At 42.0% G+C, this 21,263-nt stretch overlaps 1 protein-coding gene across 1 annotated transcript in view; it reads right to left on the bottom strand.

Moving 5' to 3' along the window:
• Nucleotides 1-305: 305 nt before the first annotated feature.
• The window catches only part of Prune2 (prune homolog 2 with BCH domain), a 350,442-nt gene continuing 329,484 nt past the window's right edge, over nt 306-21,263 (bottom strand). The window contains exon 20 of the transcript XR_010066330.1: nt 306-4,580. The gene's annotated coding sequence lies outside the window, so the exon portion shown is untranslated. The remainder of the gene's footprint in view (nt 4,581-21,263) is intronic.

Here is a 21,263-nt window from a genome sequence, read left to right as displayed (position 1 = left end):
CCTGGGTCCCCTGTAAGAGCAACCAGTGTTCTTAATTGCCGAGCTATCTCTTATCCTCATATACCCACCAGTTTAATATCAGACAGAATGTAGATGCTTGATTTATGGTGCTGTACCCAGTAAACTTATGGCAAGTCAAAGTATATCATAAATCAAAAATATATTTAACATACTTCACAATATACTATAGAGCACCAGTTATTTATCCTTATGACAATGTGGGTAAGTGTCCAATTCTGGATAGCCTAGAAGGGACAGCATTTCCCACCCCTGAAGCAGAGCCAAAAAGGCATGGGCCTCCATGAGTGCTGATGGTTGCTATGGATGTGGGAGGGATTTGTTTGTATAATAATGTACATAATTTAGTTGATGTTCATCGTTCGGGAAATATTCTCCCTGCCAATGTTATGGGGGGGCAATTTGCCAAGTTTAATGACTCTTGATAATTAGACAGCATGAGTCCTGGAGGCAAGAGTATGTCTAATGTCCTTAGAAAAATGACAAATGCTAAGACCTTCAGGACAGCCTTTAAGGCTGTTAGAAAGAACTCTGAAAACACGAGTTTAATAATGTATAGTTTCTCAACTATGCAAATTATAGGGATACAATGTGAATTATATAATGGGCTATTATGATGAGATCTCTAAAGAGTGAATACAACTCTTTAGAATTTTTTATAGCAGCTACCCAGAGAGAACTTGGAGGGTAAACACAACTCTTTTTTTTTTTAATTTTTTCCTACAAATTCCAAAATATTTTTATAGCAACTTTTTTGAAGACCCATGAGCTATCCAGAGAGCTTTTAGAATTTTTTCTAGCAAGACAGAACTATTTCTAGCAGAAAGCTGTCTCAAGCAAGGAACTGTCTCAAGCAGAAAGCTATCTAGAGCAGACTACCAGCCAAGAGCTATCTACAGAGAAGCTATGTAGGCAGCTATCTCGAGCAGACTACACCTTATCATTTGACTTTGAGTCATTCTTTTGCTCTTTTTGTCGTTTCTAAACAACCCTTCCTCAGGACCCCTAACCAAGCCAAGGTTGGTCTTTGGCAGGTAAATTCAGCAGTCTTCTCTGTAGTGAGACTTTTGGTTTCTTTAAAAAAAAAAAAAAAGCCCAGTTACATTATGTGAATATGTTTTTGCTTAATCCCAGGCATGGAATAGGGAGCTGCTTCAGATTGTCCGCAGTAGCTGATTGTAATTTGTCGCATGCTCTGTCAGGGGCATGATTCTGCAAGCTGAAGATAGTTTGGAATTCTGGGGATTCTTGAGAAGGTATAAAAAGTCCATAGAGAGGCTGCAGCTGTTCTCCTGGCTGCTGGTTCCTGCTGTTGTATGTAATTTTGCTGCTTTTGCTGTTTTGGTGAATTGCTGGTTGGAGATACCCTGACAATGAAGATTGAACTTGCTCCTAGGAACTCAACCCTCCTAATCATCAGGAAGTAGTCTAAAGAGATCTATGCTTCTTTCCCCCTCTAACCTTCTTTCTCACCTACCTAGTGTTGGGGGCTTGGAAGAGATTGGCGTAGAGATAGGTGGTAGATATAGGAACCCAATAAAGTAGCTGAGAGTATGGTGATACGACTCAGATATTTTTTAAGTGGTAAAGTAGCCATGAATCATGATGCCTCTATAGCTCACCTATCAAGAAGCAGGTCCATGGAAAGATTCCTGGAAAAGAGTTCTCTCGATCCTGTCACAGTAGCTTATTTGATCTCTAATCTAAGACATGCTGCTTTGAAAATCAAATTTGGACATGTACACAGCAGCTCCTCTATTCTCATTATCCATTCCTATGCCCTCTTTTGAACCTCCTACAAACTGGATTCCAGCATTGTAGGAAGCAGGTGTACTGTGACCGTGACCTTAGCAGTGAGCTTCTCAGTGACATTTCTACGTACAACCTGGGAAACATACAACAGGAGCTCACAAAGGTCACTGTCAATTCCCCACTTCTCTTCCAGTAAACAAAATGAACCTATCCTGTCTGGGACACACATTATTTTCTTGCTCTCAAGTTAATGCAGTCACATGCATTAGCTAGATTGCTAAAGAACAAATCTCAACAAAACTATTTGTGGACATAGAATAAAAATGCCAAGTATTCTAATTCAGATGCAGCATTGATTATCCAGGGAGGTTTCGTTTCAACTAGAAAATTATAAAAAAAGCTTAATTTAGCTAAGCATTACAAGGTTATTAGAAATTCTGCATGTTTTTCTCATCTGTTACAAATTCTATTTGGAAAAAAATTAAACTGAGATTTTTTTCTCCAATAAGAGAAATTACTCAAGAGTGAGCAAACCAATTTACTTTATTACTGTGCAGGTGTTTATTACTGTGCAGGTGTTTGGTGAACACTTACTGTCTATCTTGCCCCATGCTAGCCCTGGAAACACAAAACTGAAGGTGACATAGCCCTGCCCCAATGAACAAAATTAGCCATTGATTTAAATTTTTTACTTTGTGCAATATTTTATTAAATGTCTTTACAGAGCATCATCCAGCCTCCATATATTAATGTGATATTTTACTATGCATTTGTGCTAAAATACAGTCACAGCTTGCAGATTCACACCTGATAAAGGATTGTCAAGTAAAATGAACAACAAATACCAAAACCTTGATGATAAGAAAAATTAAGAACTTAAACTTGTAAAATGAGCAAAAGACCCAAATTGATATTTCAAGACATGTTCATGTAACATTATATAACTGGTAAATAATCATAGGAAATGTGTTTACATGTAAACAACAGTAAAATACCAAGGCAAACCTGTTAGAAAGTCCAGAGTCCAGGACCCGGGCAATACAAATGTTAGTGAAGAGATGGTTCCAGCAGAACCGGTCATTGACTGCCAGTAGAAATTCAAAATGGCACGGCCAAGCATAGTCTGACAGTGCCACCCAGCAATCATGGCCCCTGGTATTTGCCAGAATTAGCTAAAAGTGAGTGGGAAATAACTCAGTCAGTACAGTGCTTGTCATGCAAACATGAAAGCCTGAGTGCAAGACATAGAATCCATGTTAAACTTGCTTTGGTAGGACACGATTGCATTCTCCTCCATTGGGAATTTCAGATATTTGAACACGTGGTCCCCACTTGATAGCAATGCTTGGGAAGGGCAGTCCTTGCTGGGGGAAGTATGTCACCGAGGTGGGCCTTGAGAGTTCATAGCGCCATGGCACGGCCACTTTAAACTCTGCTTTGTGACTATGGCTGAAGATGTGATCTTTCAGCTTCCAGCTCCAACAGGCATGGAAGAGAAGGGAAGAAAATGATACTGATTGAAAATATGACAAGCTTTTGAAATGTGCATATGCTGGCTAACTTTATGTCTGTTTGACACACCAACTGGGGTTATCTGAAAGGAGAGAACCTCAACTGAGGAAACGCCTCCATTAGATCTCTCTGTAGGGTGTTTTCTTAATTATTGTTTTAATGTGGACGGGCCTAGCCTGTTGTGGGAGGTGCCATCCCTGGGCTAGTGGTTCTGGGTTCTATGAGAAAGCAGGCTGAGCACGTCAATCATGAGAGTAAGCCAGTAAGCAGCACTGCCCCATGACTATGCAGCAGCTCCTACCTCCAGGCTCCTGCCCTGTTTGAGTTCCTATCCTGACTTTCTTCAATGATGATCAGCAATGTGTAGTGTAAACCCAATGAACCCTCTCCTCCTCAGCTTGCTTTATAGCCCTGGCATTTTGTTGCAGCAATAGAAACCTTAAGACAGCGTGGAAACAAATTAAATCGAATCCTCAAATGTTTCAGAATGAGATGAAGAGGTTGGTTGGTAAGGACTCAGGTGTCCAGGCTGTCACCAGTGTCTTAGCCTGGCAGGGTGACAATATTTGTCATTGAACACTGGATACACTGATTACTTCATCTTCCTGGTAATTATATCTTACAGTTATCTTTAGTACTTATGTTCCATAAAGCCAATCGTAAACTAGAAAATACTAAATATATATATAGTTCTAGACCCAAAGTAGTGCCTATGATACTTATGTAGAGATTTCAGAGTTTTCTTCAGAGACCCAACCATAGCACATTCAGGTATGTGTATATATATATATATCTGCTTTTACTAAAAGGATTTTACACAAGTTAAAAAATTACAAAATTAAAAAATTTCAACAAAACTATACACAATAGGGATTTCCCCATGGGAGATGCATACCCATGCATACATAATTCTTGCCCCATGCCTCCTTCTTTTCCCAGTCTAGTAAACGTTTTTGTGATGGTAGCCTCTCCCTTTCTGGCGACTCCATCATCAGGTATATAAAGGATGTTCATCCAGTGAGAACTCTGAAGGGCCCCGTCTTAGCATCACCACAAGTATTTACCAAACGGGGCCTGAGAAGTCAGTCCAGAGGGCCAGCAAAGACAGTCCTTCATGGCTGGGCAGCCTGAGCCTTGGACGACTTGGATGACACATTCTCGGGGCTGCATTTTGCAGTCCTCTTTCAAGCACCACGATGCAGAACTGGCTATATTGGTTGGTGGCTGAGCAGTCAGTCGGGGGAAGATGGACACACAGCCATGATCTCACCATATACTCCTCCCGCCGCTGATACCATCTGTTAGAGAAGTCATGGAGTTTGTTTGTTTATTTTTGGTACTTGGGATTGGACCTGTGGCCTTAAGCATGTTAGGCAAGAGTTCTAGCCCTGAGGCATCTCCACAAGCCTTAGAGAAGTCATTTATTCTTTCAAGTGCATGTAAACAGAAAGAATTAGCCAAGAATTCTTTATGCACATATAGGAAGATAAAGGGGGAAAAGTGCAATAAAAGTATCCCCCTGCCCCCGAAAATCCAGAAAAGGCCAAAGGAATAGATTATCTCACAGTGGATACTTCTATAGATGTTATGCTTTTAGTCTGAAATATCCCTTATGCGTTCATGTTTTAAATATTGTTCAAAAGCTGGAAAAGCTCCTTAGAAAGCTGTGGATGCTCTTGGAAGTGGGGCCGCGCTAGTAGAAATGGGTCCAAGCAACCAGAGCTTCCAGGGACTAAGCCACTACCTAAAGACTATACATGGACTGACCCTGGAATCTGACCTCATAGGTAGCAGTGAATATCCTAGTAAGAGCACCAGTGGAAGGGGAAGCCCTGGGTCCTGCTAAGACTGAACCCCCAGTGAACTAGATTGTTGTGGGGAGGGCGGCAATGGGGGGAGGATGGGGAGGGGAACATCCATAAAGAAGGGGAGGGGGGAGGGAGATGTTTGCCGGGAAACCGGGAAAGGGAATAACACTCGAAATGAATATAAGAAATACTCAAGTTAATAAAAAAAAAAAAAGAAAAAGAAATGGGTCAACAGAGATAGGGCTTGCAAGGTTGTCACCTGGACCCTGGGCTTGACCCTCTCTGCTTCTGTCCGTCCTGATGTGAAGAGCCTCACACTCCCGCACCATGGATCCCCTCCTCAAGGCCTTCCTTGCTGAGACGGAGTGAAACTCTCTAAGATCATGAGCCAAAGTAAACATTGTTTCTCCTGAGCTGTTCCTGTCAGCTGTCTTGGCCACAATGACACAAAAGTAACCAGTACTTTACAAGATGTGAAGTGACAACCTTTTCTTTGTTCTCTACACGGAGTAACAAGTTTCGGAAGCTTTCTTGTTTATGACACCTCTCCCCATTTCCCAGTGACACCAAAATGGCTGTGGTGATTATTCGCCATCCATCATTGTGCACTATTTGTCTGCTGATCAAGTACAGCACCAGGTACCATGATTTTTTACCACTACCATCCTGCCTTCTGATGTTCCAGGGCATAGCTGGCATTCTACTAAAATGTGGTTGAACCTAAGTTTGAATAAAAAGAGAAAAACCCACGAGTGTTCATTCATTGATTCCTATATTCACATGGATCTTATGCTAACTAAATTGCTACTTAGTTTATTTTTCACAACCCTGACCTTGATTTTCTTTTCTGATGATCAGAAAACCAGGGCTTTAGAGATGCCGTACAATAATCTGCCAGTCATCAGACAGTCTAAGGTGCCAACTTACCCTCCATCTCCCTTCAAGTCACCTCCTATTTTTTTATCTGGGCCATTATCAGAAGGTTCTCCCACATTTAGGTGGTCTTCTCACATCAACCAAAGCAACCAAGGCACCCCACCACACCTAGGCATGCCCACACTGAGAATTCTTCTCTAGTGATTCCAGGTTGTGCTAATTGTGTGCACAATTAAAGATAACAATAGCATAATACTTTTTCCCCCTGTTCTTAAAATAAAACTTCTTTGGTTCTTTGAAAGGTATCACAAGGCCTGAATTTTCTGTTTATGGTGATCATCTGCCATTTCAAATTACATAATCAAGCAACAATCTCAGCCTAGTCATTAAGTTATCCAATTATGGTGGTTCAGGATGATTTTTCGTAAAACTTGGCAGCTGTATTATTCCATAAGCTGATGTAGTATTCCATCAGACAAAGCACTGTGTTTTCACTGAGTCCTGAGTTCATATTGTGTGCCTGTGATGCAACTTCTTTGTAGGCTCTGTGTTCATAGAACACGTCAGTGGGCTCTACACTCTTCACATCTCTGCCCAGCCCCCTACGTGCCCCTACTGGTGTGTGTGTGTGTGTGTGTGTGTGTGTGTGTGTGTGTGTGTGTGTGTGTCTGTGTCTGTGTCTGTGTCTGTGTCTGTGTCTGTGTGTCTGTGTTTGGATTACCAGGAGGTGCTCTCTAAGAGGGATCAATGTGGGGTGGGAGGCCCCCACCCTCAGTCAGCTGACCATATGCTCTATGGGTTTACAAGAAAACCAAAAGTAAAGACTAAGAACTTGCTGCATATTAACTGTAAAGCATGATGACCTTCCTTATGACGCCTTCATGCATGCAGATCAAGCACTCTGTACATATTTGCCCATCACCCTCTCTGATTCTGCCTTCCTCTCCCACTGTTCCCATTCTCTTCCCAAATCACCTCAATGTATTCATAGCTATGCATGCATACATATGCATTAGTTAAGTTTTAGGCATGAGAAAAAAACACATCAGATTTTTTTCTCCAATTAAGCCATTTCATTTATCTTGGTGATCTTCAATGCCATTTATTTTCCAAGATATAACCTCATTCTTCCTTTTTAGCTGAGTAAAACTCTACTGTGTAAGTATGCCATTTTCTTTTTGTTGTTGTTGTTCCTTTGTCTTTCAATGGACACAGGCTGATTCTAGAACTTGGCTACTGTGAATTGACCCGGAATAAAATATGGACCTATGCAGTCATTTCTGTTTTGTGCTAACAGACGTCATCAATGTATACCTAGGAATAGAATAGCCTCAGTATATATTAAGTTTATTTTATTTTTAGCTTTTCATTTTTTTTTGAATCTCCACCCTGATTTCCATAGTTGTGCATTAGTTTATAATCTCCCTCAATCACCATTGGGGGTGGTGCTAGTCTGTTTGTTGCTATGAATACAAATGCTCAATTCTGAATCTCAAGATCTGGTTGCCCGCCTCATACACACCAGGTTTTGTTCTGTCAACTTTGCCCCCCAGTTTAAAGCTATTGGTTAATAAAAGATTAGAGCCTGTGATTGGGCAGTAGGGAGAGAAGGCTGGACTTGAGACTTGAACGAGGAATCATGAGGGACACCCTGAGGAGAAAGAGACAGAAGACAGACAGAACAGAGGTTGCCATGAGATAGGATGGACCCGGAGCACAAGGCGGAGAGAATCTCATCCTGAGGACACACACCAAACAGAGCAAGATGGGTGGTGAGATTCAAACTGCAAGTAGCAAGGGCCTATAGTTTGGATGTAGGTTAGAATAGCTCAGAACCTGCCCAGTCTAGGCTTACAGCTTGTAAATAAAATGCCGGGTCTTTGTGTCTTTTAAGGGACTAGCTGGAATAAATATTTCCTTCACGCTTCACCAACATTCTTTGTATTGTTGATAACGACAGCCCTTTCGCCTGTCCTGATTTTAATTTGCATTTCCTGGGTGGCTTAAAAATGTACTTTTTTCCTTTGATATATTTATCAGCCACTTGTACTTATAGAAGACTATTTTTATAGTCGGGGAATTTTAAACACGAATCTGGCAGAAACGAGGAAGTGATATGTAGGGTATGTTGTGGTGAGTGTGGCATGAGAATCACCGGTATCTCCTTTCTAGGGTAAAGTACTGTGAAGGAGAGATGGACAGGCAATTTCACCAAGCCAAAGGGCCTGTCCTTTGCTCCTAACTTGGAGGCTTTACATGCTATTACTTCATGTGTCTTATGATTCATTATCAAGTGTAAGAGTATGCTCCTAGGGGAAGGAAGATGTGTGAGCTGGGATAATGAGAGTGAGATGGTTTAAATGAGACATGCCCCTCATTGGCCTGTTGCTGTAAAATTATAAAAAATGTTGTCTTTTATCCACACCAGAACCTACACCATAGTGCCCCAAGCTATCTGGTAGATATCTTCATCTCAGTCAGCAAAGCCTCTCACCCACTCTGCTCCGTCCCATATCACATTGCCGATGGCTTCTCTCTGAGCCTGCAACAATCTCTCAACCCACGTAGTTCCCAAGGCAGGTTGCCACCATGCCAGACATACACATCCCAATTCCGTGGTGGCCTAGTGTCTCCAGCCACCCCATACTCTCTTGAACTTAAACTGCCACATGAAAGAACACGCAACACAATAACCTCTGATCCAAATGATAAGATATAATTGCCTACCTAGACATACAAAGCCCTGTATAACTGAATGATGACAACATCCTACATAGGTCCACAGATTTGAATACTTGGTCTCCAAGTGCCATTGCTTGGGAAGGTTGAGGAACCTTTAGGATCTGAAGCCTCCTGGCAGAAGTACAGAAGGTGGCGGGCTTTGAGATTTTATAGCCTGGACCCACTTCCTGTTCTCCCTGCTTTCTGTGAGGATAAACCTATGCTTCGACAGTTTCCTGCTCCTGTTACCATGCTGCCGTCCCTACCTGCCACTGCTGTGCCTTCCCCACCATGATGGATTAGACCCCTCTGGGATTGTAAAGCTAAAATAAACCCTTTATTCCTATGATCTTGTCAGGGCATCTTACTGCAGAGACAGAAAAATAACTGACACACAGGGTAAAGCACATCTGCCACTTAAGCCTGGTGAGCTGAGCTCAACAGCCAGACTCTGTAGTAGATGGAGAGGCTGGATTCCTCAAGTTATCTTCTGACCACCACCCTCATGCTCACTAGCATTACATACATACAGTATCGTATACATGTATTATATACATACAGTAATGATGATAAATAAATCAAAATGTAAGCAGAACAGGCTCCCTTGTGAGGCCCTGCATCCCAATCTCAATACCACATGCAAAAACCAAACCAAACCAAAATGAAACAAAGAGAGAAAGAAATGTCCTTTTCTAGTTTCTCCTTGGGTTTAATTCATCAGAAAGAAATTAAGCCATTTCAAGACTTCAAAGCTGCAACGGACACAGATGATATGGAAGATAGAACGAGTCCCTCTCGAGGAGATGTGCTGTGGGAGGGAAATTCTCAGACACTGTTTTTAGAGGAACTGGGTTTAAATGCCTGCCATGCCACATGTGAGGTGTAGGTCTTTGAATGCGGTTCTATCTTTGACTTTTGGTTTGCATCTCTTTCTAATGGGGTCATAGGGGAAACGTCATCATGGTGCTCTAATGAAAGCCGGCACAACAAACTCTCAGATAACATTCACCATGCCTACTTCATAACAAACACTTGCTGTCTTGTCACCATGTGGGTGTGGAGAAGCCGATTGGTGCTGATTGCTAAAGTCAGGCTCTCTTGAGGTCTCTTATCTGATTGAGGAAACACCACATGGTGCAACGCTGAGAGAGCACAACACCAGCTCAGAAGGAAGCACAGAGACACAAAGTAGCAACTCAGAGGTGAGCTTCTGGAGAGGTGAGAAGAGGGGAAAACAGCCAACAAAAGCATGTGAAGACCCAATCCGGAGCAGATGTGTGTGAGTTATAAAGAGCATTCCTGTCCCATAATAGAGAGGATGGCCGGTCACCGGGGGAAAAAATGAAAAGAAAACCCAGAAAGTCTCAAGCAAACTATCAACGAGGCTTATGCCTCCCTTCAAATCAGAAATGGGCCAAGCCCAGTCATACATCTTTCCACAATATTATGCCCAGTGGTGGTATGTGGCAGGACAGTGGCCCTGTAGGATGGCAATGGATCTGAATAATCACTTGTTATCTGGTGATGTCCCAAGAGAAGGCAGTATCCTGCACATCTGTCCTGTCTGTGGTGTGTGAGCAGACCTACTGTGTGCTAGTCATAGCAGAGTGTGCAGCACCCACAGCGACGCACAGCACACAATGTGTAATAATGGGACTCAGCAACTATGTCTCTGGTTCATGTAATTACTCAAAATTTTTATCAGCCTCTTTGTGTATAGTCATTCCATTTATAAAAACAGAACGTTTCCTGCTAACGTGCACTGAGACGGTCCTACATCTCAGGTTTCTGATGTACTATCTCAGTTTTTGTAAACTCGGGCTGAAGGTCACACAGGAAATGGCCTAACACGTTTCTCAGAATGTATTGCAGATGTTCAGATATGCATATGAGAGGGCAGTTTATAGCTTCGTACTTCCTACCTGAGGAACACTCGCTCCCTTTGTTCTTAAGCTGCGCTACACATAAAACAAGAGCTTAGAGACAGAGATACAGCCACAGTGGCCATCGGCCCCAGTTTGCCTGGGACTGAGGACATGCTTGTGCAAAAACCCTACAGTGCCAAGCAAGAATGGTTCATCACAGTATACAATTCTCCCATGAATTGATGAGTAGTTAAAAAAAAAAAGACTAAAAGAAAAAAAGAGATGTGTACATAAATTCCTATCAAACCAAGAATCAAAATGAAGGCAGAAACTTAGCAAAAGAAGGTACATGTGTTCATGTATGAAACAGCTGCAGAATTTATCACTCCACCTCAGTGTTTTATAAATCTTAACAGTATTGGAGAATTGAGGGAGTGACAGAGGAGAGGGAGGGAGACCGTCAGGATGTCATGATTGCACTTTTTTTTTAAAAAAAATTTTTATGAATAAGAAGTCCATATAAAATTAAAGCCAACAATGAAGTATTCCCACTGACAAGGTAAGTGAACACATTTTAGCCATCGTTGCTTTTTTGCTTTTGTTTTTGTGTTTTTTTAGAAAAGAAATCCAGGGTAGCGAAACCCAGCTTTTCAGCAGGAAAAGCGCTTGCTGCAACCTGGCGCCCTGAGTTCGATCCCACGTGGTGGAAGACATGGTGGAGTTTCCCTTGGGTTGTCCTCTGATTTCCCCATGAGTGACACTAACTCATTCATTAAACGTGCAGGTTGTCAACTCAACACAAGCTAGAATCAACAACTGGAAGCCCCACGGTAGAAATCATCTTTGGTTTTGAACTCCAGTACCCTGGTCTAGGAGCGGCCAACGTGGCAGCACAATTGATCTGGAACTGTGCCCACATTGTTATTTCATTCCGTTTTCCATTAAAAAAAAAAAAAAGGAGGAGGCAGAATTAAAATGTTCCAGACAGTAGGGACCCATGTATTCGAACTGACATCAGCAAACTTTCCTGGCAGGTTGCCCGCCTCAGGGTGGGGGTGGGGCTGAGACCAGCATCAAGGAGACAGGAACTATTACTGAAAAACATAGAAGCCCAGCCGGAATTCTCTAGAAAGAGCAGAGCCCCAGCCCAACCAGGCAGCAACTACAGCCTTCCGTGGCTCAGCAGAGAGTGCCTGAATGATCTTGTGCCTTGTCTCAGGCCCCCTTTCTGGACCCTTTCTGGGCTACTTAACTAGGTCATGTTAAGCCAGATGGCCTTTGTCCTCAGTGTCTCTCAGGACTTGACTTCAAGCCTGGATGGAGGTATTTTGACACAGCCTTTAACAGATTCTATAAGTAAACATAACAATTTTACCATTTAAGCTTGCACGTCAATGGTGGTAGCTGCATTCGCATTCATTGCTGCACTAAGCATTAGCTTTAATGCAGGGGGCTTGCTGAGGTGGCTCGCCTGGAAATCTGCAGTACCTTTTTACTCTCTAAGAACTTCAGAAAAGGAAAAAAATATTTGCCAGGATTCTTTATTTGCTGCACTCCCTCCCCACCCCCTCCTGCTTTCTACCTCCGTCTTGCTGACGGTCTGCTGGGAAATCACTATTCGATGCTTTCCTGTGTTGGTCCACCCGTCACAGTAACAATACAGCAGGCCGATTTAGAAAAGGGGCTGATCGAGCTCACAGCCCCAGAAGTTCGAAAACTTCGTGGCAAATGACATTATAGGTCTAGAGCGTGGGCGTGGAAGAGATCATGTGATCATGGGAAGCCAGAGGAGACAGGATGCTGTAACCTACTTCAGAATACTTTATTTACTCTTTTGAGAAAGAACACATACCTTGGATTATCCCTCCTCAGGATGGTAGCCCAGTAGCTTACACTCTCTGTCATTTGAAGGTTTCACCAACTGAAACCACAAGGCCAGTGACCCCCCTTCCAGTATAAGAACCTCAGATATCCAAACCACCCCTGGACATCTTAAACACAAGGACATTCTTCAGAGGACTCAAGCTTTTGGCTGTTTCTACACCCCAGAAGACTCCCTCCACATTCCGTTTTCCTGCCTCCTTAGACCTGCTTCAATGGGGGCACTTCGATGGTGAACACTTCTGTCCTTTGTGCTTGTCCAGGTGTGTGTTTGAATATGTGTTTATGCCAGTGGGAATGCACAAGTGTTGTGTGAGTGAGTTGGTTTGTTTCTTACATTGTCACTTCTCAAGAGTTCAGGCCAGCCCATCCCCATTCCTCCCCCCCATACCTTCCACCCCTTGTCAAATTGTTTCCTTGTGTTAGATTCAAGCTAAGTATTTTGGATGGGATGGGAAGTTATTACTTCCTTTGTTGTCTTCTCTCTCTCTCTCTCTCTCTCTCTCTCTCTCTCCCTCCATCCATCCACCTCTCTCTCTCTCTCTCTCTCTCTCTCTCTCTCTCTCTCTCTCTCTCCTTTTTTTCTGTTTTTCTTTTGAGGTATAGCCTCACTATATAGCTCAGGCCAGCCTTGAACTTATAGCAATCCTTCTGCCTCAGTCTTCCAAATGCTGAGATTATAAACAAGAGTTACCACATCATGTTTTGAAGAAGAATAAGAATAAGAATAAGAGGAGGAGGAGGAGGAGGAGGAGGAGAAGAGGAGGAGGAGAAGAGGAGAAGGAGGAGGAGGAAGAGGAGGAGGAGGAGGAGGAGGAAGATTGGCATAAGGCAATGTATAATCCAGTTCTGATACTAGGTCCCTGCAGTTATCACAGTCCTACAGGGTACGTCTCCAACAAAACGGGTTTTCAATTCAGATATCAGCGGCAAGCTCAAGGGGTTTCATATCACCTACACTGTGACTAGCTGCCTACAGATTGTGGATTGCTGACCACTGCCTCAGGGTCATTAGCATAATTTACAGAACTCACTCAAGAGCTGCACTTAAAATTACTATTTCATGAAGTGATGTCTAAAAGGGCCTCAAAAGCAGCTTCTCAGTCCTTTCCCTGGGGCAAATCTCCTTTGATTGATGCTACTTGTGCACCAACCAGGAAGATTCGGTGGTATATGGTTGTGGATTTAATTGACATTTTCCTTTCCTTTTTGCTTATAAATAATTGATACATTTTACAAATATTTTATGTGTGGAATTCCTTTTTAAAAATATATTTTATGTGCATGATTGTTTTGCCTGCATGTATAAATTTGTAGCATCTGCTTGCCTTGCCTTTAGGGAGGTCAGATGAGAGCAGTGAATCTCCTGAAACTGAAATTACGGACAGTTGTGAGCTGCTCTGTGGGTGCCAGAAATAAAACCCAGGTCCTCTGCAAGATCAGTGGATGCTCCTAAACACCAAAATACCTCTGTGTGTGTGTGTGTGTGTGTGTGTGTGTGTGCGCGCGCGCGCGTGCGTGCGCTATGGTGTGCTTGAGATTGAACCCAAACATCTGCTATATTTTGAGCCCTGTGTTCTTTCTTCCAGTGAAGATCTTTTTCAAATATTTTGCTCACATGTCTATTATGTCCCCTTTACTGGTAAGTTTTGCATATTTTCTCCATATTTTAACTCAAATGTTCATGCAGCTACTGCTACTCAAAGTGGAGACACAAGATTTTCTGGAAGGAATCTGTTTATTTTTTTTCCAAAGCTGAGGAAAATAGAATGATTTTCTTCTTCTTCCTCCTCCCCCTCCTCCTCCTCCTCCATCTCCTACCTTCTCCTTCTCTTCCTCCTCCTCCTCCTTCCTGCCCTGACTGTCTTAGAACTCTATCTGTATACCAGACTGGCCTCAAACTCACATAGTTCTGCCTGCCTCTGCCAAGCTCTGGGATTAAAGGTATGTAACACCACTATCCAGCTAGAGTGATCTTTCTTACTCAAAGCTTTATCTTTGGGCTCGTGAGCACTAAGTCTTATAAAGGGAGCAAAGGGCATTCAGTGAGAAAGGTCACAAGCTGGAATAGGACCTTTGTCCTCTAGACCTATATCTTCTACCTCTCTAGACATCCATGGGCCTTCACAGGCACCAGTTCCTGCATCTTCTTTCAGACGCTTACATTGCCTTTTTGTAAGTTAATTCATGTGTTTTTGTTAGTCGATGACATAACTTCCCAGACCCCACCTTCCAACCCTCTCCATGCTTTGTGTCATCTTTTATTGTTGTTTTGAAATAACCCATTGTGAAGGTTTGAGTGAGAATGGCTTCTATAGGTTCATATATTTGAATCCTTGGTCTCCAGTTGGTGGAACTTCTTGGGAAAAGTTAGAAAGTGTGACTTTGATGGAGTAAGTGTACCCTTGGGCTTGGATTTTGAGGTTTTAAAAGCTTGGACTATTCCTTATAGATAAAGATGTAGTGTCTCAGTTACCACTACAGTACATACACCATTCTCCCCACCATGACAGTCATGGGGCTCTAACCCTCTGCCAGCGTGTGCCCCAAATTAAGCATTTTCTTTTATAAACTGCCTTGATCATCATGTCTTTCCATAGCAAAATAAAAATAACTTAAACACTTATAAACTCTAATTTATACTGTCCATTTACCCCTTAGAATGGGACCATCCATTGGAATGTGGTCAACCAACCAGGAATCACATGCTTAAAGAAGACAATTCTCTCTTCCTCAGAAACCATCAGAACTGTCTATGCTCTTTACTGAGGGGAAGATATATCTGAACTGCTTCCCACACCGTGCTATGACATTAATTAGGTTGGCCGTATGTAAGTTTTGTGTGGGAAACCATGGAGGCTGTGAGTTCATGAGGACAGTGATGTCCAGAAGACATCTGGTTTTGCTCCAGTCCTTCCTGACCTCTGTCTTTTATGACTTTTCCATGCCCTCTTTGCCCTCAATAACTTCTCCTTTCCTGTTGACTCCCAAAGGCATTCTACTCTCTCCTTTCTGGAGTCTGTGATACAATGTTTCTATCATTCATGTGTTATAGTGTTATCAGTTTTGTGTCTCACCTGGCCATCGTACTCAAACTAACTTCTGTTAAGGCTCTCCTAGAGAGGGGCTGTCTAGATAGGAATGTGCCAGGAATCTTTCAGAAAAGACCCAGCCCATGTACCTGTATCAAGTTACCTGTGAGGGCACCTGGCCACAGGGCTGACTTTAGGTAGCCCATTCACCATGATAAAGATGCTTGCAGGCATCCCCTGGGACCTCCCCTGAAATGCCACCAGGAAAGGACTAGAGTCTCTAACTCTCCTTCATAAAGGAATATCAAGACCAAGTTAGAGGGACTGAGGAATCAGCTGAGAAGTAAACCAGAACAAAATGAAGGTTAATCAGAAAGCAGAGTGGTGTGTGATGGTAGGCTATGAGGACAACAGATCTTGCTATTCTTTCAAAGAGGTTGTTTTGATTTTCACCTTCCTTCATGGTGAACCTTTTTCTCTCCTGTACTGAACTTTTGAACTCCAGTTGAATAAAGCAATCCAGTCTGTCCAAGGTGAAGGATCTCAGATACTCATGAAAATATAAGTTCTGTGTTAGTGTCAAACCAGGGAGAGCTAAACTAAAATCGAAAACTGCTTGTTCTCTGTTATAAGGATCATGTTCCCTGAGAGTAAACTATCAGGCTTGAAAAGAGAAATCCATTCTGTAGTGCAGGTGGATACTGACAGGCAGCTAGCTCACTGGCAAGTGGTGAGCACTCCTGCTTATACGCATTGGTCACCCCATCAACAGCATGAGAAACAAAAACATTATGCCTTGAGTCCATGCTTTTTGGTTGTGTGAGTCACAAGTCAAAGGTTAATTGCAATTTGATATATTCTCAGAATCAAAACATTTTGCAGAGAGGACTGGATTTCATCAAGTAGTTCTGTTTCTTGGCTCTTCTTCCCCTGTACCAAGCTCTCAAATCACCAAAGCTTTTCACAGATTTCATTTTTATCAAATTATAATTCATAGTTCTGACATAGGAATTCCCTCTCAGCGTCAAGAAATGAAAACACTCCACCAAGCTAGGAATGGGAGTGTAATTTTTTAAAAGCTCACAAATAAACGTGGAGATAAGTTTATAAATACGCTGAACTCAGAAAACCCAGAATGAGGTATGGGACGTTCTGCCTGGGTTCCTTTAAATCAGTGGTTCTCAGGACCAGTACGTCATGACTCCTTGGGATCAAATAACCCTTTCACATGTGTCACACATCTGATAACCTGCATAGTAGACATTTACATTATGATTCATACCAGTAGCAAAACTACAGTTATGAAGTATCAATGAAAATAATTTTATGATTCAGAGGGTCACAGTATTAGGAAGGTTGAGAAACACTGCTTTAAATACAAATGTGTTCTGAGCGTCTTCTCTTTCCATTTCCCAGGGTGGAAGTAGACTGGACCTGACTGGACAATTCCTAATTTGCCTGGAGTTTTCTGCAACTAGAACTTCTCCCTTCTTGCTTTATTCCTTTGCTGAAAACTTCAAGACCCTACTAACCACCTCCACCAACCAGTGCAGATGAGAGGCTCCCTTTTCTCACCTTCTTTGAACCATCCCTGGTTATTACAGGCCAGTTGCTGTGTTATTTATTTTGGCTGCAAATGGAGTTATTGAGTGAGTGGAGAAAAAGGGCATGATTGTTCTCTAGATCATATGAAAGGACACTTAGAGTGGTGGAGGTGTGGCAAAATTCAAAACAAAGAAACTGATTCTGGATGTGTAGAGGAAATCTTTTTTTTTTTTTATTAACTTGAGTATTTCTTATATACATTTCGAGTGTTATTCCCTTTCCCGGTTTCCGGGCAAACATCCCCCTCCCCCCTCCCCTTCCTTATGGGTGTTCCCCTCCCAACCCTCCCCCCATTGCCGCCCTCCCCCCCATAGTCTAGTTCACTGGGGGTTCAGTCTTAGCAGGACCAAGGCTTCCCTTCCACTGGTGCTCTTACTAGGATATTCATTGCTACCTATGGGGTCAGAGTCCAGGGTCAGTCCATGTTTAGTCTTTAGGTAGTGGCTTAGTCCCTGGAAGCTCTGGTTGCTTGACATTGTTGTACATATGGGGTCTTGAGCCCCTTCAAGCTCTTCCAGTTCTTTCTCTGATTCCTTCAACTGGGGACCTATTCTCAGTTCAGTGGTTTGCTGCTGGCATTCGCCTCTGTATTTGCTGTATTCTGGCTGTGTCTCTCAGGAGCGATCTACATCTGGCTCCTCTTTGCTTCATCCATCGTGTCTAATTGGGTGGCTGTATATGTATGGGCCACATGTGGGGCAGGCTCTGAATGGGTGTTCCTTCAGTCTCTGTTTTAATCTTTGCCTCTCCCTTCCCTGCCAAGGGTATTCTTGTTCCTCATTTAAAGAAGGAGTGAAGCATTCACATTTTGATCATCCGTCTTGAGTTTCATTTGTTCTAGGGATCTAGGGTAATTCAAGCATTTGGGCTAATTGCCACTTATCAATGAGTGCATACCATGTATGTCTTTCTGTGATTGGGTTAGCTCACTCAGGATGATATTTTCCAGTTCCAACCATTTGCCTACGAATTTCATAAACTCGTTGTTTTTGATAGCTGAGTAATATTCCATTGTGTAGATGTACCACATTTTCTGTATCCATTCCTCTGTTGAAGGGCATCTGGGTTCTTTCCAGTTTCTGGCTATTATAAATAAGGCTGCGATGAACATAGTGGAGCACGTGTCTCTTTTATATTTTGAGGCATCTTTTGGGTATATGTCCAAGAGAGGTATAGCTGGATCCTCAGGCAGTTCAATGTCCAATTTTCTGAGGAACCTCCAGACTGATTTCCAGAATGGTTTTACCAGTCTGCAATCCCACCAACAATGGAGGAGTGTTCCTCTTTCTCCACATCCTCGCCAGCATCTGCTGTCACCTGAGTTTTTGATCTTAGCCATTCTCACTGGTGATAGGTGAAATCTCAGGGTTGTTTTGATTTGCATTTCCCTTATGACTAAAGATGTTGAACATTTCTTTAGGTGTTTCTCAGCCATTCGGCATTCCTCAGCTGTGAATTCTTTGTTTACCTCTGAACCCCATTTTTTAATAGTGTTATTTGTTTCCCTGCTGTCTAACTTCTTGAGTTCTTTGTATATTTTGGATATAAGGCCTCTATCTGTTGTAGGATTGGTAAAGATCTTTTCCCAATCTGTTGTTTGCCGTTTTGTCCTAACCACAGTGTCCTTTGCCTTACAGAAGCTTTGCAGTTTTATGAGATCCCATTTGTCGATTCTTGATCTTAGAGCATAAGCCATTGGTGTTTTGTTCAGGAAATTTTTTCCAGTGCCCATGTGTTCCAGATGCTTCCCTAGTTTTTCTTCTATTAGTTTGAGTGTATCTGGTTTGATGTGGAGATCCTTGATCCACTTGGACTTAAGCTTTGTACAGGGTGATAAGCATGGATCAATCTGCATTCTTCTACATGTTGACCTCCAGTTGAACCAGCACCATTTGCTGAAAATGCTATCTTTTTTCCATTGGATGGTTTTGGCTCCTTTGTCAAAAATCAAGTGACCATAGGTGTGTGGGTTCATTTCTGGGTCTTCAATTCTATTCCATTGGTCTATCTGTCTGTCTCTGTACCAATACCATGCAGTTTTTATCACTATTGCTCTGTAATACTGCTTGAGTTCAGGGATAGTGATTCCCCCTGAAGTCCTTTTATTGTTGAGGATAGCTTTAGCTATCCTGGGTTTTTTGTTATTCCAGATGAATTTGCAAATTGTTCTGTCTAACTCTTTGAAGAATTGGATTGGTATTTTGATGGGGATTGCATTGAATCTGTAGATTGCTTTTGGTAAAATGGCCATTTTTACTATATTAATCCTGCCAATCCATGAGCATGGGAGATCTTTCCATCTTCTGATGTCTTCTTCAATTTCTTTCCTCAGTGTCTTGAAGTTCTTATTGTACAGATCTTTTACTTGCTTGGTTAAAGTCACACCGAGGTACTTTATATTATTTGGGTCTATTGTGAAGGGTGTCATTTCCCTAATTTCTTTCTCGGCTTGTTTCTCTTTTGTATAGAGGAAGGCAACTGATTTATTTGAGTTAATTTTATACCCAGCCACTTTGCTGAAGTTGTTTATCAGCTTTAGTAGTTCTCTGGTGGAACTTTTGGGATCACTTAAATATACTATCATATCATCTGCAAATAGTGATATTTTGACCTCTTCTTTTCCGATCTGTATCCCCTTGATCTCCTTTTGTTGTCTGATTGCTCTGGCAAGAACTTCAAGAACTATATTGAATAAGTAGGGAGAGAGTGGGCAGCCTTGTCTAGTCCCTGATTTTAGTGGGATTGCTTCAAGTTTCTCTCCATTTAGTTTAATGTTAGCAACTGGTTTGCTGTATATGGCTTTTACTATGTTTAGGTATGGGCCTTGAATTCCTATTCTTTCCAGGACTTTTATCATGAAGGGGTGTTGAATTTTGTCAAATGCTTTCTCAGCATCTAATGAAATGATCATGTGGTTCTGTTCTTTCAGTTTGTTTATATAATGGATCACGTTGATGGTTTTCCGTATATTAAACCATCCCTGCATGCCTGGGATGAAGCCTACTTGATCATGGTGGATGATTGTTTTGATGTGCTCTTGAATTTGGTTTGCCAGAATTTTATTGAGTATTTTTGCGTCGATATTCATAAGGGAAATTCGTCTGAAGTTCTCTTTCTTTGTTGTGTCTTTGTGTGGTTTAGGTATAAGAGTAATTGTGGCTTCGTAGAAGGAATTCGGTAGTGATCCATCTGTTTCAATTTTGTGGAATAGTTTGGATAATATTGGTATGAGGTCTTCTATGAAGGTTTGATAGAATTCTGCACTAAACCCGTCTGGACCTGGGCTCTTTTTGGTTGGGAGACCTTTAATGACTGCTTCTATTTCCTTAGGAGTTATGGGGTTGTTTAACTGGTTTATCTGTTCCTGATTTAACTTCGATACCTGGTATCTGTCTAGGAAATTGTCCATTTCCTGAAGATTTTCAAGTTTTGTTGAATATAGGTTTTTATAGTAAGATCTGATGATTTTTTGAATTTCCTCTGAATCTGTAGTTATGTCTCCCTTTTCATTTCTGATTTTGTTAATTTGGACGCACTCTCTGTGTCCTCTCGTTAGTCTGGCTAAGGGTTTATCTATCTTGTTGATTTTCTCAAAGAACCAACTTTTGGTTCTGTTGATTCTTTCTATGGTCCTTTTTGTTTCTACTTGGTTGATTTCAGCTCTGAGTTTGATTATTTCCTGCCTTCTACTCCTCCTGGGTGTATTTGCTTCTTTTTGTTCTAGAGCTTTTAGGTGTGCTGTCAAGCTGCTGACATATGCTCTCTCCTGTTTCTTTCTGCAGGCACTCAGAGCTATGTGTTTTCCTCTTAGCACAGCTTTCATTGTGTCCCATAAGTTTGGGTATGTTGTACCTTCATTTTCATTAAATTCTAAAAAGTTTTTAATTTCTTTCTTTATTTCTTCCTTGACCAGGTTATCATTGAGTAGAGCATTGTTCAATTTCCACGTATATGTGGGCATTCTTCCCTTATTGTTATTGAAGACCCGTTTTAGGCCATGGTGGTCCGATAGCACGCATGGGATTATTTCTATCTTTCTGTACCTGTTGAGGCCCGTTTTTTGACCAATTATATGGTCAATTTTGGAGAAAGTACCATGAGGAGCTGAGAAGAAGGTATATCCTTTTGCTTTAGGATACAATGTTCTATAAATATCTGTTACGTTCATTTGTTTCATGACTTCTCTTAGTCTG

This window comes from Rattus norvegicus, chromosome 1 (genome assembly GCF_036323735.1).
Source record: "Rattus norvegicus strain BN/NHsdMcwi chromosome 1, GRCr8, whole genome shotgun sequence".
Taxonomy (NCBI): domain Eukaryota; kingdom Metazoa; phylum Chordata; class Mammalia; order Rodentia; family Muridae; genus Rattus; species Rattus norvegicus.
Note: the sequence above shows the minus strand (reverse complement) of the source record. Positions and strands in the feature narration are given on the sequence as shown.